Source organism: Strix aluco, chromosome 18 (assembly GCF_031877795.1).
Source record: "Strix aluco isolate bStrAlu1 chromosome 18, bStrAlu1.hap1, whole genome shotgun sequence".
NCBI classification, from domain to species: Eukaryota; Metazoa; Chordata; class Aves; order Strigiformes; family Strigidae; genus Strix; species Strix aluco.
In genome coordinates this window covers 11,497,896-11,512,977 of record NC_133948.1, presented here as the reverse complement: position 1 = coordinate 11,512,977, position 15,082 = coordinate 11,497,896, and the positions used below count along the sequence as shown (strand labels likewise).

Here is a 15,082-nt window from a genome sequence, read left to right as displayed (position 1 = left end):
CTGGACGTTTCTCTTTGAAGGTACCTTTCAGGGTACCTCCGTGCAGCACTGCGCCGTGTCACTCATACAGCTGTAGGCCAAAACCCGCTGGGTGCGTTTTCCAGCCTGGAGAGAAGTAGATGCTTAAAACAGTGTAGGGAGAAAGCCCTCCTCTCCCTCTCCTCCTCTCCCTCTCCTCCTCTCCCTCTCCTCCTCTCCCTCTCCTCCTCTCCCTCTCCTCCTCTCCCTCTCCTCCTCTCCCTCTCCTCCTCTCCCTCTCCTCCTCTCCCTCTCCTCCTCTCCCTCTCCTCCTCTCCCTCTCCTCCTCTCCCTCTCCTCCTCTCCCTCTCCTCCTCTCCCTTCCCACGTTCACTGGGTGCAGATCGCGCACAGTCACAGCCCGTTTCTCTCACTTGCAGGTCCCTCAAGACAAGAGCTGGACTTCCGAAGTAAGTGGCAATCCCTCTTTCAGCCGCTGTTCCAGACGCGGGGCCGGGCTGTCCTCCCCCCCCGCCCCGGTGCCCGGTGTCCGCCAGGTAAAGCCGCGGGGCTGCCGGGCGCCCGCCACCGGCTCCGCCACCGCTCGCCCTTGGGGAGCGGCTCCTGCGGCCGCGGGACCGGCGGGGGCCGCCGCCGCCTCCTCCTCCCTCTCCCCGCCGGGGCAGGGGCCGCCACCGCCGCCCCCCCCGCCCCGCCGCGCCGCCCCCGCCGCCCTCCAGGGGGAGCCGCCGCCGCCCCGCGCTCCGGCTGCCGCGTCCTGCGGCGGGGCGGGAGCGGGCAGCGCCCGCCGGGCCGGCACCGCCGCCGGCACACGCCTCCCGGCCGAGCGGAGCCGAGCGGAGCCGAGCGGAGCGGGAGCCCCGAGGGCAGGTGGGTGATGCCGGCGTCGCCGCGGCGGAGACTCGGGGCGGCGGGTGCCCCGGTGTGGTTGCAGCGCTCGGGGCGGCGGGAGCGGGAGCTGCCGGCCGGGGAGGGTTTGCGGGTCTCGCCCCGCTGCCTCCTCCCGCCTGGGCGGTGCGGGCGGCCCCGGCGCCCCGCTGGGGCATCCCGAGCCCGGCGATCGCCGGTCCGGGGGAGCCGCGGTGGGCGGCTCAACTTCCCTCGCGGTGTTCGCGACAGCCCCGGTCCCTCTGCTGCCTCTCCCGCGAGTTTTAAAAGTGACCGCCCGATGCCCTCTCGGTACTGCCTGACCCCTGCCCCAAGACGGGGTCGGATTTTCCTTGCCACCGCTTCCCGCTGCCCCAGCTCGGATGGCTTTTCCGCCGCGGAGCCGCTGCTCCTCACACCGGGCTGATTCCCAACTGTCAGTCCCCCGACACACCCCTGCGCTCCGAGATGTTTGCTCCACGGATCTTCCTTCAAACATCAGGAGCTGGACTTTGCCCCCCTGCACCCAGCCCTCCTCTTAGCCCTCCAACTGCTATTTGTGCTTGCGCTTTATGATAAATAGCGATTCCCCAGGAGCACCCTGCATCCCGTAAACTTCTCCGCAGCGTTTAACCAAGCAGATTTCCACGCGCTTTGCAACCACGCTAAGGGGAAAAGGGCAAGGACTGAATCGATGGCACTAAACCTGTGCACAACCTTACTCTGTTCCTTAGCCCTCACCCTGCCTCATCCGGGCCAAGCGACAGAAACAGTTTGTCAGCCGTGTCCCTTCTGCTGTGCCCGGGAGCAACCTCAGCCCTGGTACCCTGCGAGTGTGTCAGCGGGGCCTAGCGTCTCCGTGCTGGGGGCGAGGGCAGGCGGAGGAAAGGGGAACAGGCTGCAAGGTGCCGGTTGTCTCCAGAGCTGTTGGAGGATGTGTGAGAAGGCTTTCTGCCCCAGCGGGCAGGGCTCCGGGGTGACCTGCCCTCAGGGAGGTGCAGGCAGCCTGTCCTGGAAAGCGCGTTAGGCAGCAGGTGCGTTCCGCTGCGGGGGCTCTGGTGTGGGGTGCCCTCACAGGGGATGCTCCATGGAGGAGATTTTTCTGCGTGGTTGGTTGCATGGTCTAAGAGTCACCTAGAAGCACCACAGTTGCTTAAATGCTCTTGTATGTCCTGGTGCCCTATGAGCTTGGAGTAAGTTTTGAGTGCAGAGGTATTGAAGGCTTTGCTACAGCCTGAAAGTAGTAAAGGAGGATGAGTACCCTCTTCAAAACTGCCTTGGGCAGAAAGCCCACAGAGGAGACAGGAAGGGTTAACTTAAAGAGAACAACATGACTCACTTAGTAAATAGCAGTTAATAGAATTGCCATAACTACTTAAAATTATTTTCCTAAACAGATGGTCAACTATTAGATAACTCGATCTTTGGATGTATTTGTTTTTGGGTTTCTTATCTGGCTCGTAAGTCTCAGACTTGTGTAACTCAAGAACTGTAGTAATTGATAAATTCATTCTCCTGCGCAAGAGAAACTAACAGAGAGAAAGAAAGCATGGCCAGCTCCTGCTGTTAGAGATACCTCCCAGAGCATATTGCCCAAGTGAAGTACAAAAAGATTAGATAAAGTGACCAATGGGGATGTGAGAAATATTTCAATTGAATTAGATCTGTGGAAGAAATACCTTATTTTGAATCTCAATTAAAAAAGTCAATATAAATGTAATCACATATCTCAAAAATACTATGAAAATGAAATCCTGTCTAAAGTGCCAAATGGATTAAATTCTGAATTAACAAGGAAAGCTATGGGCCTCTGAATTTGTAGAGAAAACACGTGGGTACAAACTGCAAACATGTATGTGTATATATAAAATAAAATGACCTATTCCAGGGTGTCGGGGGGGGGGGGGGGGGGGGGGGGGGGGGGAAGGCAAACAGCTCTCTTTTTAATTTTCAGGTGATAAGTTTGTTATTTAGACATGTTCCTAATTTGTCTCTCTTTCCATATGCATTTTTATACAAAAAAAAATAGAATCGGCATCACCCTGTGCCAGGTCAGGGGATGTCAGCCCAGTAATGATGTTTTTAGCCTCTGTCCTTCTGTCAGCGGGTGCAAAAGGCACTAAAAGTCTGAGCTGAAAAGTCTCCTGCCAGGTCTCCCGTGTTTGCATTTCTATTTTTGCTGATATTTTAATAGGATGTTTCCATAAGGGCTGCTGACACTATTGCGTTTGGATGTAATCAACTTCTGAAAGCTATTCATCTTTTTTGTTTAATCTTCAATAATGGATTTTATGTAGAGCCATGTGGTTAAGCCCTTTTGAGAACTACTGGGAAAAGCTCCGTCCAGCAGGAGGTTTGGAGGGACTGTTTTGAATCTTCACTCTTCCGTTCAGTTGTGTTTCTCTGAAGGGTCCGGGCTGGCTGGCCGAGTACATCCCCTTCGGTCCTGAGCCTGGCAGCTTTTCTGTCTGGTGTGGAGGGAAAATCTTCCCCTTCACCACTTCCTTTCTGCCTGGGTGACTGATGGCTGTATGATTTCTCATCTATATAGGAATCTTAAGGCTTCACAGATTTTCCACCAGAACATTTATTTTCACTATGTTTCAGCTCTTCGCTTCGGTTTGACATTTCCACCCACGTTTTCACACGTGAGATGGGACAAGGCACAGTGTGGCTAAGCTCTCTCTAAAAGTTCTGCGCAGTTGTGAGTGAGGTGTTTTCCATTCAGAGGCTGCTATCAGCATCTCTCTTGGTGTCCTGCAAAGTTTGTCCTTGTCTTCAGCTTGAACAATTTCAGCTCTTCTTGTTCATTCTCTCCGTCTGATCGGAGTGGTGAGTAATTCTCTAGGACCTTCTTTATTGTGTGCTTTCCATCTGAAAAAGGAGATGGGCTATTGAAACTTTCTTTTTCGTTGGACTCTAAAAACCAAGAGATGAGTGTCAAGGAATCAAGAAGGATTCTCTCAAGTCAATGGAGAGTTACTCCCTTTCATCAGAGTCTGGTATTTAAGCTCGTTTGCCTCGTGGATCACCTTCAGATTTTGCATCAGTGCACCTGAACAGCCTCGGTGAAACTACCTGAACACAACAGCACCAGTTCCTTGCGTGTCTGCTCATTTTAAAAAGGCAGAGAAGGCTGCCTGCTTAATGAGATGTTCATGGAGCTGAATGTTGAGGGTTAGTCTGTTAGGGGTAAAGAACCAGCAGCATTCTGCCTTGGGCAGGCAAGAGGATCTGGACAGATACACAGAAGGTGGTTTAACCTCTGAGGCTTCAATGTCCTCTATAGAATTGGAAGATGCCTCTCCCCTCACAAAGCTTGCATCTGTGTCAGGAGTAATTATTGATTGTATTGCACTTTTTTTTTTTTTTTCCTGAAGTAAATCTCTGTAGATCAGAATAGACAGATGGCACATACAACTCTCAATTATGGAAAATATCCTCAGGAGGTACTTCGAGGTCATCTAATCCATGCCTCTGCCCAAAGGCAGGATCAGCTGTACTTTTGCCATTCCTGACAGCTATTTCTCCATCCTGCTGCTAAAGGTCTGCAGTGGAGGAGGTTACTTACTTTCCTGGCGTGCAGGAAACACCCTGATGTCCAGCTTAAACCTTCTTTGCTGTAACTCATTTCTTATTCTGACCACAGTGGGCAACCCACAGAGGATCAGCAAAGAGTATTTAGAAGTGCTTCAGAAAGTTGGTAAATGTGAGTGAATAAAGGTGTGATCTCTCTCACTCCTCAAGCTGTGTTCTGTAAGGAGCAAATCCTACGAAACCTGGCTACCTTGTGCCTGGTATGGCTGGCGATCCACAGTAGCATGGGAGGGATGGGGTAGGTAAGCTGTGCTATGGCTCCCTATGGTGATGCAATTGCAAAGTTAAGATCCAGTTGTTTGGATAAACACACAGCAGTGAGGTTATGAAAAGAGCTGAGGAGCCACTAAGTGCTTAGGAGAGTTCAGAGAAAAGCCCAATGCCACAAGATGGTTTCTGGAAATCTTAACATGTTCAGGGTGATCACTGCTGTTAGGCAAAAGCATTAACTGTGCTGTGGCATGTGTCTGAGTGCAAGCTTTGTCCCTTCCTGTTCGGGACGCCTGGGGCTTGATATGGGTGCTATAAACAGACATCTAGTGCTATGTGAGACATCCCGATGGGGCTGGCAGAGGAAAGGACAGGACCTGAGGGAGGCGCGTGCCTTTCTAAAGTGACAGCAGTCTCAGGTGATAAGCTTAGAGCACTTTAGACCTCACTATTCACTTATATTTAAGCAGCTAACTCAAACCTTATCAGTTCAGGTTATGACTTGTTCTGGAGAAAGGATGCTTTTCATCATTGGGCCTGTTGGCTGATTATTAAAACCAAAAATTACCAGGTAGCATGAAATACAATGTATCTTATGTAAAACATATGCAAATGCCATTGTAGAAAATAAGCAAGAGCAGGAGCACTGGAGCCTCCTTGCCCACAAAGCAGCAATAAATCTAGTGCCAGGAAGGCCACACTTGAAATTTTATGTAGTTCTGGGGCTCTTGCTGATGGGTTGGGGTTTTTTTGGTGTTTCTTTTGTGGTTTGGATTTTTTTTTTTTTTTTGAAAAGTCACACATTTCAAGCCCATGTAAGTAGTTTGTTACAACTACAGATGTGGTAGTGGAAGGCAGGGTTTGAAAAGAAATGACAGCTACAAGACAAATTGTATTTATCTTAGGTGATAAGTCAGGGGTTGCATGCAGTAGGTTTATCACTATCTGATAGGTATCAAGATAAAGTCCAGGTGTTACACAGGGATGTGGAAAGACCTGAAACAAGAATAAAGAATACTTTACATAGCATTTTTAGGGAACATTTGCAAACAATGCATCTAGGACAATGGAGAAGTTAGCAGGGAGTGAAACTTCTTGCAGGGATGGTTTGAGCCAGGGACAGGGGGAGGGAAAGGCATAGAGAGGATGAGGGAATCTTCCTGTCCCTCTGATACAAGGAGAGGAAAGGGGGGTTTTCCTGGAGCTTTGGAGACGTGACAAATGACATGCTGGGCTCCTGTCTGTATGTTGATTAGCATTTGTGATTGCATTCAAATCCAGGGTGGAAGGCACTCAGGCATTCTCAGGAGGCCTCCAGTGCTCACAGATTGGGGCTGTTTTATCTGCCGGCTAGCTGAGATACAGCGTTCTCTGTCTCCCTGTCCCCTATGTTTATCCCAGGTGACGCTCACAGCGGCAGTTGTGGCTCCTTGTTCAGCAGCTCTTCAAGGAGGGCAGGAGAGGGATCGTTCGCTGGTGGAGCCGTTCGAAGCTCAGCTGAACCCGAGCCAGCGTCCGCTGGGGGTCACGTCTGCGTATCTCCCTGGGCAGAGTCCCTCATGCTTTTGAGTGAGTAATGCTGTTGAACAGAGGGAAGTGTAATTTGGTCTCATTCTGCTCTTTTAATGCGTCCCTTTGGGAGTGGTGAGGTTTGCACTGTTTTCCCTGTTAGAAGTTTCTTTCCTCATTTAGTATTCAGACCTCGGAGTCTCTCCCATTTTTCTCCTGGTTTTGCTTCTTTGGAAATATTTTGGTTTGGTTTTAGACTACTGTGTTCTCCTCTTGCTTCTTGTCTCCCCCTTTCCCCCCGCCCTTTTTTTTTTTTTTCTTAATAAGGGCACATAAGTGTTTCTACTCTCTCTGCCTGTTCTGTAACACTGGCCTGTTACCCACATCCCACTTCTTGTACTGGGAAAGTCCTCTACAAACTGACATATCATTTTGGTTGTTGAGGTTTCTCCAGAATAGGATTGTCAGATCCTGGTATGAATCAGTTGTTGAGGCTAAGGAGTTAAGGAAAGGAGGCTGTTAAATATCATATTCTGTGGGGATAACAACTTTGGTTTTAGTATGGGATCCATATACATGGGCATGAACTGGGATTTTCCATAGGAAACATTTCCCAGGATAAAAGACATCTAAGAGGTATGCGGCTCTTTACAATCTTCAGAAGAGAGGCACGTGATTGAAACTGATTTGAATAATTACAGTTTCCACATACGTCCGATCCACAGATCAGTGCCCAGGTTCAATGGGACGATGGAAAATAACATCACACTGACTTGGGCTGGCACCAGCAACGTTACAGTTCCTGAAGCATGTGTGGGGAAGCATGAGGACTTTTAAAAAGTTTCTTAAATGGTCTGCAGCCCAGATTTTTGGAAAAAAAAATTACCTGTGCTAATGGCCACTTAGTCAGGGATTCCTTAAAATACCCTACTTCCAAAAAGTGCTTCCTTCCTAGAAATCAGGCCTCTTTAGCTGGACCTGTTAGAACTGAGGCACCTAAGTTTGTCAAACACCTAAAAACATTAATCTTTTGGTTTATGCCATCTTATGTCTTGCTAAATGCTGATCCAAACTCTGCTTAACCATTATGATTCATTTAGGGTTATAACATGGATAGAGATCAAGGATTCTGGCGGATTTGATGTAGTTATGTGATTCTTTTTCTCTGGTACAACTGTATGGGGTCAGCTCTTGCAGGATATAGAAAGGTAAGAAGCTGTATTCGTGGGCTGAAGACTGGAAAGAGGATTCACTGACAGGTTTTTTTGGCTTTCCTACCCCATTCCTAAAGGGAAATCTTCCTTTCCCTCCGTGTAGCCACAGATCAGCATAGCTATATGATTACAGCAGGCAAGAGATGGACACAGTCTAATTGGGAGAAACCATCCTAAAGTCTTGGGGAAGTCTGTTCTGAGCACCTCCCTGGGATCTGTCTCTGCTTGAGTAACATCTTTTGCATTTGGAGTCAAATGCCACAGTCCTTGAGGAATTTGCCTTGGGAGTCTTTTTTGGTGTGAGGATCATGGTTGTCATGCATTTGAGAAATGATTGCAGGTTTCTTTACAGCTGGAGCTTTTTGTGATCTCTTATTGTGCAGAAACTGTAAAATATCTTAAGTTTTCATAGGAGAAAAGGGCCGCTTCCCAAGCATGGTAGAAATGTCTCTATTGCAGTGGGGTACTTCTTGCTGCTCTCCTTGCCTTTCTGCTTCCTCTAGACAAGTATGCTAACTTATAAACAGCTAGCAAGTCCAGTTAAATGTTTTCTAAAGTGATTTATGAATGGCTACTGGTTCTCCAGTGCAGTGGTTTGATGTAGAAGGAGAGAAACTGATGACTAGAAATGTCATTTTCACCAGCAGCTGCGTGCTCTCTTCATCCCACGACATCAGTGTCTCTGGCCTGAGCAGTCAGGGGAGGAAGTGGGCAGAGGTAACAGACTGGTACTTGTAAGCGGATGTGCTTTTACCACGCTACAAGGACTTAGGAAATGAAGGAAGGACTTCGCTGGAGTGCTCAGATCACCAGCTAAACACTGAGACTTCGGGATCAGTTAAGCAGTAACACTGGAGAGTTCTTAATGAATCAGATTATAATCAAGGACACTTCAAAAAAAAAAAAAAAGTCACTTTGAGTACCTCCAGAAAGGCTTGTATTGGCGTGACTGACTGACAGTGAAAATGCAAGTCACTTTGCAAAAGTAACAGAAGTATGGTGCAAGTCATAGCAAAGAGAAGAGGGAGGGACAAAGTAAGGGCATGTGGCCTCACGACATCATCAGAGCATCAACTCCTTATCCACAGAGGGTGGCAGAGTCCTAAAAATGTCTTAAATAGCTTTGAGACTGAGACAGAAACACTATTGGAATGATGAGGCGTGACACAGAGCAAATAACCATTAGCAAGTCAGGGTGAGTACCTTAAAAAATGGAAGAGGGAAAGTTGCTGGAAACAAACTAAGGAGGCAGAAGATGTGTTATTGTGGCTTTTGCCTGCTTTTGGGATGAGCACACACCACAGCGTTGTCACTCTAAATGCTTCTTCACTGATAGCTGATTGACAAACCGAGGTGAAATGGTTTGGGTAAAACATACTGGTGCACAGCCCAGGGGTGCAAGGGGCCAGGAAGCACCCTGGGGCATGGGAGGAAGTAGAGTTTCTTGCGTTGGCCAAAATCAGGCAGTATTGCAGGGCACGAGGAGCACGTGGTCGGTCTCTGTGACTGAGCCAGCAGTGAACAGCCCATACAGAGCAAACAGCAGTCAGTGAGGTGGGCTGCACAGGAGCAGAGGATGGGGGAGCTCTGGGGGTGTTGGGACAGGCTCTGTGGAGCTCAGGCTGAGTGCTGCTGCTGTGTCACTGCTTAAACTGATAAGAGGAGGGAGCAAGCTGGGGAGGAAGGATGTGATGAGCTGTGTTAGCAACCCAATGGAGGCTTGACTGCTTTTCATCCTGTGGGTGGGTATGAGTCAAACCACTTGGGTGGTAATGGGAGCTTCATGTAATAACCCTCTCTCAGAGGGGTCAGCATATGAGCCGTGGATGAGCTAATGCAGTGAGACAGCTTTGCTTTGGCTCAGAGGCAGGTAGAATTTACTCATCTCTGTTCAAGTCATACAGTGCCTTCATCAGGATAGGGAAGGACAGCTGGGGAATCATTTTAAATTACATGGAGAGAGATGGAAAGAGTTATATTCCTTCAGCTGTAGACAATAGGATGTTGGTTGCCTGGTTCAACAGCACTCCCTGCACTGGAGTAGAGAGAGTTCTTGTTTCACTGGCAGAGCTTACGCACACACCACTTGCAACCTGCAGAAGGACGGTGCTCGGAGGGGAGGGAGCAGGGCCTGATGTTAGAGAAGGCAAATAGGGTTTGGGAACAACTGGATAAAAACGCAGGAAAATGAACAGATGTACCTGATTCTCAACTGCCTGTCTGGAAACTTCACATAGAAATGAGAGGTGAAGTCACATCTGGAGAGAAGTCTAGTGCCTTATTTTAAAATATACCAGAATGGATGCATTAGCAATATGATAAATATTTTCAGGGCGAATTCCTCCCTTGCCTGTATTCCTCAGTGGGTCACCTCTCTTGATATCCTGTTTCCTCATTTCTCTTATTTTGTTCTTGAAGGAAATGCTCCTTATGTATGAACACAGCTGGCTTTAGTAGGGCTGTGGGGAGGCAAAGTTTGCTTTTGAGTTCTTCCCTCACACAGGAAAGGAAAACTGGCTCCTCAGAGACGTTGTGGATGATATTGGCAGTAGTAACTTGTTTCTGGCCATGGTACATGGTTTTAATTATGCTTTTTTACATGTCTGTCTTATGAAAGCTTATCCAAATGCTCTATTTTTTTATTTTTGGAAATGCCACTGTAGGTAAATCAACATCATCAATCCTGGCTACAAATGGTCTGCTCCAAAATCCAACATGTTTCGTGCCTTTTGGCAATATATCATGGTGCCTGCTGCCCAGTGAGACTTTAGTGAGCACAGGGGAGCCTTTTCCCTTTTGTTTGTTTGTTTGATCTGGCTTATTTAACTGCTGGTCATTCAGCCTTACTTAGTTTTGCCCTCCCTGGCTTTTTGTGACCATTAGAATGGGAATAATTACTGTGAGGTTTTTTTTCTTGCTTTTAAACATTTATAACATCCACTTAGGGAAAAAAAAAATGGTCAAATGCGTTCTGTTCTAGTCTTCTCTTCCGCTACTGCAATAAAAATTAATCTACTTCTAGCACTTGGAGGGCAGGAGGCAAAGCTGAAATATTGGGTTTGGATTAGCCATTCCTATTAGCCAGCCCATCTGTGTTATGACCTTTTCTTGTTGTTCAGTAGGGTTACACTTCTTGGGTGTTTTTGTTTTGTGATTTTTATATGGGGTATAAACAGGAGGAGAAGAAAGACACGGGACAGGCTTGAAGGATAGGATTTTATTATGCTTTTTGTTGCTGTCACTGCAACGGTATGGGTGTTTCTAGTAATCCACTAGTCAATAAAGACTTTACGCCCAGATTCACCATGCTTGATCTTGCTGTGAGCACAGCCTCCTTTTTTGGCCTGGACTGCAGCAGATGGAAATATAAAGCAGAACTGTTGTCCCTCTTCTCCATTTCTGAACTGACAGACATAGATCAGGGGCAGTACAGATCTCTGAAAAGCCATTTCTTTTGCCTTTTACAAGTACCTGGAGTGAAGGTTTTAAATATTGGAGAGCTGCTGCATTCCTATAAGAGGAGATTAGACCAAGCTTAGCAAAGCTGAAGCCCTCATTTTACTCAGTATTTCTGGAGAATTTGCAAAGCCAGTTCAGAAACCTTGTTACCCCACTGTAGGATTTACACTGGAGGAAGACTTCACTCCCCAAATGGAGACAAACTCTGTGCTTCAAAAGATCCTTGGCCGTGCATTTTTTGCAGTCAGAGCGTCAGGGGCTCAGATGATGTTTTGGATACAGTCTGAAATGATCCTCTGGAAGGGTCAGACTGCCATGTGGAGCCCCTGGATAGAACAAGGATTTCCAGCACCATGTTCTGCACTCGTATGGGTGTCCACAGAGGCAAATGTGCAGGACACTGGGCATCTGTAACTCCAGGGAAGGTTGAGGGAAACTGCAAGTGCTCCAGGTACCTGAAAAGCAAGAGCATGGTGTGCTGATAATTTTGCCTGCTTTATTTCACTTGTATCCTTTGTTAACAAAGAGCAGTCTAGAGGGAAATAGTCTATTATTAATATTTAATTTCCTCCTATTACTGTAAGCAGATGACCTAAAAGATCATTTAGCCAGCAGCCAATAATAAAGCAAATAGGGGAACCAGAAAAAGTGCATCTGAGATGGGTGATGCCTCCTTCCTCTCTCCTGCCTTGCCCAGCCAGATCTCTTCATCCTTCGATAGGAGGCAGGAGTGAGGATGCGCTCTGACAGCTCCAAGCACGCTGGCTTCGTGTGAGCAGTCAGGGGCATGGGGAAGCTGCTCCACATGTATATATAAAATACCAAATTTCAGAAAGGAAAGCATGGAGCAACGCAGAAAAGTGATGCTGCTGCCTTCCCTATCATTCTCCCCGAAAGGACAGTTGTTTTCATTATGTTTTACAGCCTGAGTTTTGCAAATTTGTGTACTGCCTGTGAGCACATTGGCTCGTTTATTGTGACTTGATCCTGTAAAGAAATGGAGAGAGACAAGATTTCTTAAGAGTCTTTGATTTTAAAGATAGGGAGATTCTCTTTGAGCTGAAGGGATTTCAAAGAGAGGATAAAAACTTGACAAGCATCTGCCCCTCCAGGCTTTGGAAAGTAGGAAACAAATGATTTAGCAGCACCAATTTTTCTGCGTACAGCCATGTGTGAATCCAAGGGTTTTCCCTAAGGGAGTTAGGTAATCTGTACGTGGCTGGTACCTGGAACGGGTCATGTTGTCAAAAGGAGATGCTAGATTGTGATCTGTGGAATGAGCTTTGATGAAGACTCCCCCAAGGCCTTGCAAGCTGCCTGCTGCCTTGCTTACCTTGTCCTGAAGCAGATAAGGAGAAACCAATCCTCTCTGGAGCACAGGGAAGCTGCAGCCTGTCACCTATGTGCCCATAGACTGTCTTGGGTGTCCTGAGGGCTGCTGATCCCCTGGAGATGTTGCTAATATCTGAGAGTAGCTGTCAAACTGAAGTGTCACAGGCATTGTCATATATGTCATCCTGGCACATGGAGTAGAGGGAGCATATTCCCTGTACCAGTGTGACAGAGTGTGGGCAACCCAAACCAGGATGCCTGAACTCAGCCTGAAGGGGCCAAGAGCAGAAAATGAGCTTGTTTGAGGTGGGTGATTTGAACCAAGCAGCGGCCAAGGGCTCACCTTGATGGATTTGGCACTCAGGAGAGCAAAGGGGCAACACCTTAGTCCAAAGCCAACTGGAGATGCCAAACAAAAGCTTGCTTAGGCTCTAGTGGTGAATTGCTTCATGGGAACATGCTGTTCAGATACTTTATTGAATTTTCAAGGAGCAGTTTTTCATTGGGGCTGAAATACAAGAGAGAACAGAGTGTTCCAAGTCACTAAAAATGAGCAGAGCAACAGCTGTACAGGTTTGTGAGTGGCAAAAAAGGTTTATTTAATAATGGGGAAAAGGCCGGAACATAGCCCAGGGTATCAAGAAGGAATTAATCCAATTAACAAAATAAAACACAGGCTTAAGAAGAAATACTAATTGTAGCTGTCCAGCAGGTTGTATGATACAGGTTATTTTTCTTAAGTTTCAAGAAGCTTGCAATATTGACCCCTCAAGGGCCTGAGATGTTAAATATACACTTCCCTGGTGAGTAAAGCAGGTTGTTAATTAATTTTGTCTTGTCAGACCTGGTTGCTGAGCTTTTGGGTCTTCCATGAAGTAGATGATTCTGTAATAAATTCTGTATTGCCTCTGGATGTATGTCTTCTTCTCTAGGTGGTCTGTATTTCATTTTGTCCCTATGCAGTGAATTTTTAGCTGTATGAGCAGAAAGACTGAGTCCGTTCTTGTTTTAAAGCAAGTTGCAAATACTTCTACAATTAAAGACTTGTTATCATGTTGGGTGAAAGCTATAGCAGGCTGACACTGCAAGAGATGAATGAGGTGAGATGGGTGAGTTCAGGTTGAACATGGGAACCTCCCGGGTTGTGGCACCTTCTGTAAGTAGCAGGTGAGGCCTCTGGTATGCTGGGGTTTTGTGGCTAATTGCTTTTTCTAATGTCAGTGGCTACTGCAGAAGCATTGGTGCTGAAGCAGACACAAAATGTTGTTTTGTCATGGCTGGGACACCTGCTCAGCTCTGGTCATTTCTCTTCTGAGATGTGCTGGCTCTGCAGAATTCTCTTCAGTGTTTTCTGGCCTGTCTGAGAGCAGAGGGTGGAAGGACATGTTGTCCTCTTCTGGACATAACATCTCACAGATTGCTTCGGAATAAATGACTAGGGCTTGGATTGAAGAGTCAGGCCACTGTTTGTGAAGGGGAATAAGGAACAAAGGACTAAACAAATTCAGAGATAAAAAATTCAAATTTAACATCAGACCATGAAACAGTTGAAGTAGAAGGTTAAAAGCTCTGTTGTGTTAGAAAGCAGTATGTGATGTGGTCATTAAACTTCAGATTCCAGCACCATGGTTTTTCAGGATACATGCAGAGCTGTAGGCAATTCCAGCTTTGTCTTTGTGCTGAAGAATTAGTATGTGAGGGACCTCTGCAGTGTAGGTTTGTTACTTCTCTCCAAGTCCTGTTGGAAAATGAGTTTGAGATGAGCCGTTGAAAAAGTCAGGTGAAACAAAATGCATCTGTGATTAATATGGATTCATAATACTACAAAAGGAAGCTCTGAAATGGGGAAGAATATCCCAGTAATTTCGCTTTGATCCTCTTCACTGAGGTGTATGTGGTATGAACATGAGGTGCAAGAGCAACACAGCAGGACTTTCAATCCTGACCAGTTCTTAGGCTGGCTCCTTCCAAAAAGTGGTTTCTTCAGTTTTTTTGACTTCATCTCAGAGTAGCTTGTGGGTGTGTTTATGGTGGTTTTATTTTACATAGCAGCAGTTGTGGCCCAAGTAATTTTTTTAATTTTTCTAAACTTGTCCTGATGCTGGAGTTTGGTCATGAGCTTGACCTGCATGGAAACACGTGAGCATGTTAGGACATGGGGACATGTACGCTCCCTGCTCCACTGCCAGAGTATCACCCCATCGCTGTCTCTGCTGCCGTGATGCTAAGGGATGTGGGAGCTTGCACCCGCTTCAGAGCCTTCAGGCAGAGCCGTGTGTCGTACAACTGACAGGCACACTCTGTGTTTCTCTTATGGACCTCGTTTGCCCACTGCTTCACTTGTTTGGTTGGGGTTTTTTTGCTCCTGCCACCTTTTTCCTGTCTTTTTTTTTCCCCTCTCTTGCTCACACACATGCACAGTATTGTTTATTTTTTTATCTTGCCCTTTCTGTTTTCTCTCCCTCCAGATTTTCTTTATTTCTATCTTATATTAATTCTAATCCCCTTCCCTGGAAGTCAGGCTGCAGGGGGAAGTTTTCAGTATCACTGCCTTGGAACAAACCTGTTGGGATTTGTAATGGACGATGAGATTCTAGTAGAGCAATGTAGGAGTGTATCACCGACACCCCTGAAATTCAAGCAAGTAGAAGCAATCTTTAGGAGGTTAGTGGAAAACCGCAGTTTTTGCTAGAGGAAAATAGACAATATAGAGATATCTTGGGGTTTTTTGTTCTTTAGAAAAGATTAAATGGATGATCTTTATCTTCCTCTTATTAGCTAGATCACAAACTAATCTCTTCTGTTGATTTCTTCCACACAAACCAAACAAAACACATAAGCAAGATTGCTGAAGGTGGAGAAAAAGCTAGGTTTTGAAGCACATCCAAACCACAAAGAATCATTCACTTTCCTCT

At 46.8% G+C, this 15,082-nt stretch overlaps 1 protein-coding gene across 4 annotated transcripts in view; it reads left to right on the top strand.

Annotated features, from left to right (window-relative positions):
• The first annotated feature begins 403 nt into the window (after positions 1 to 403).
• The window catches only part of ADORA2A (adenosine A2a receptor), a 30,832-nt gene continuing 16,153 nt past the window's right edge, over positions 404 to 15,082 (top strand). Inside the window, exons 1-2 of one of the 4 annotated variants that reach the window (XM_074844494.1) lie at positions 404 to 428; positions 6,055 to 6,222. The gene's annotated coding sequence lies outside the window, so the exon portion shown is untranslated. Of the gene's footprint in view, positions 429 to 746; positions 850 to 6,054; positions 6,223 to 15,082 lie in introns of those variants that run through there. The other 3 variants (XM_074844498.1, XM_074844497.1, XM_074844496.1) reach the window with 3 other exon arrangements.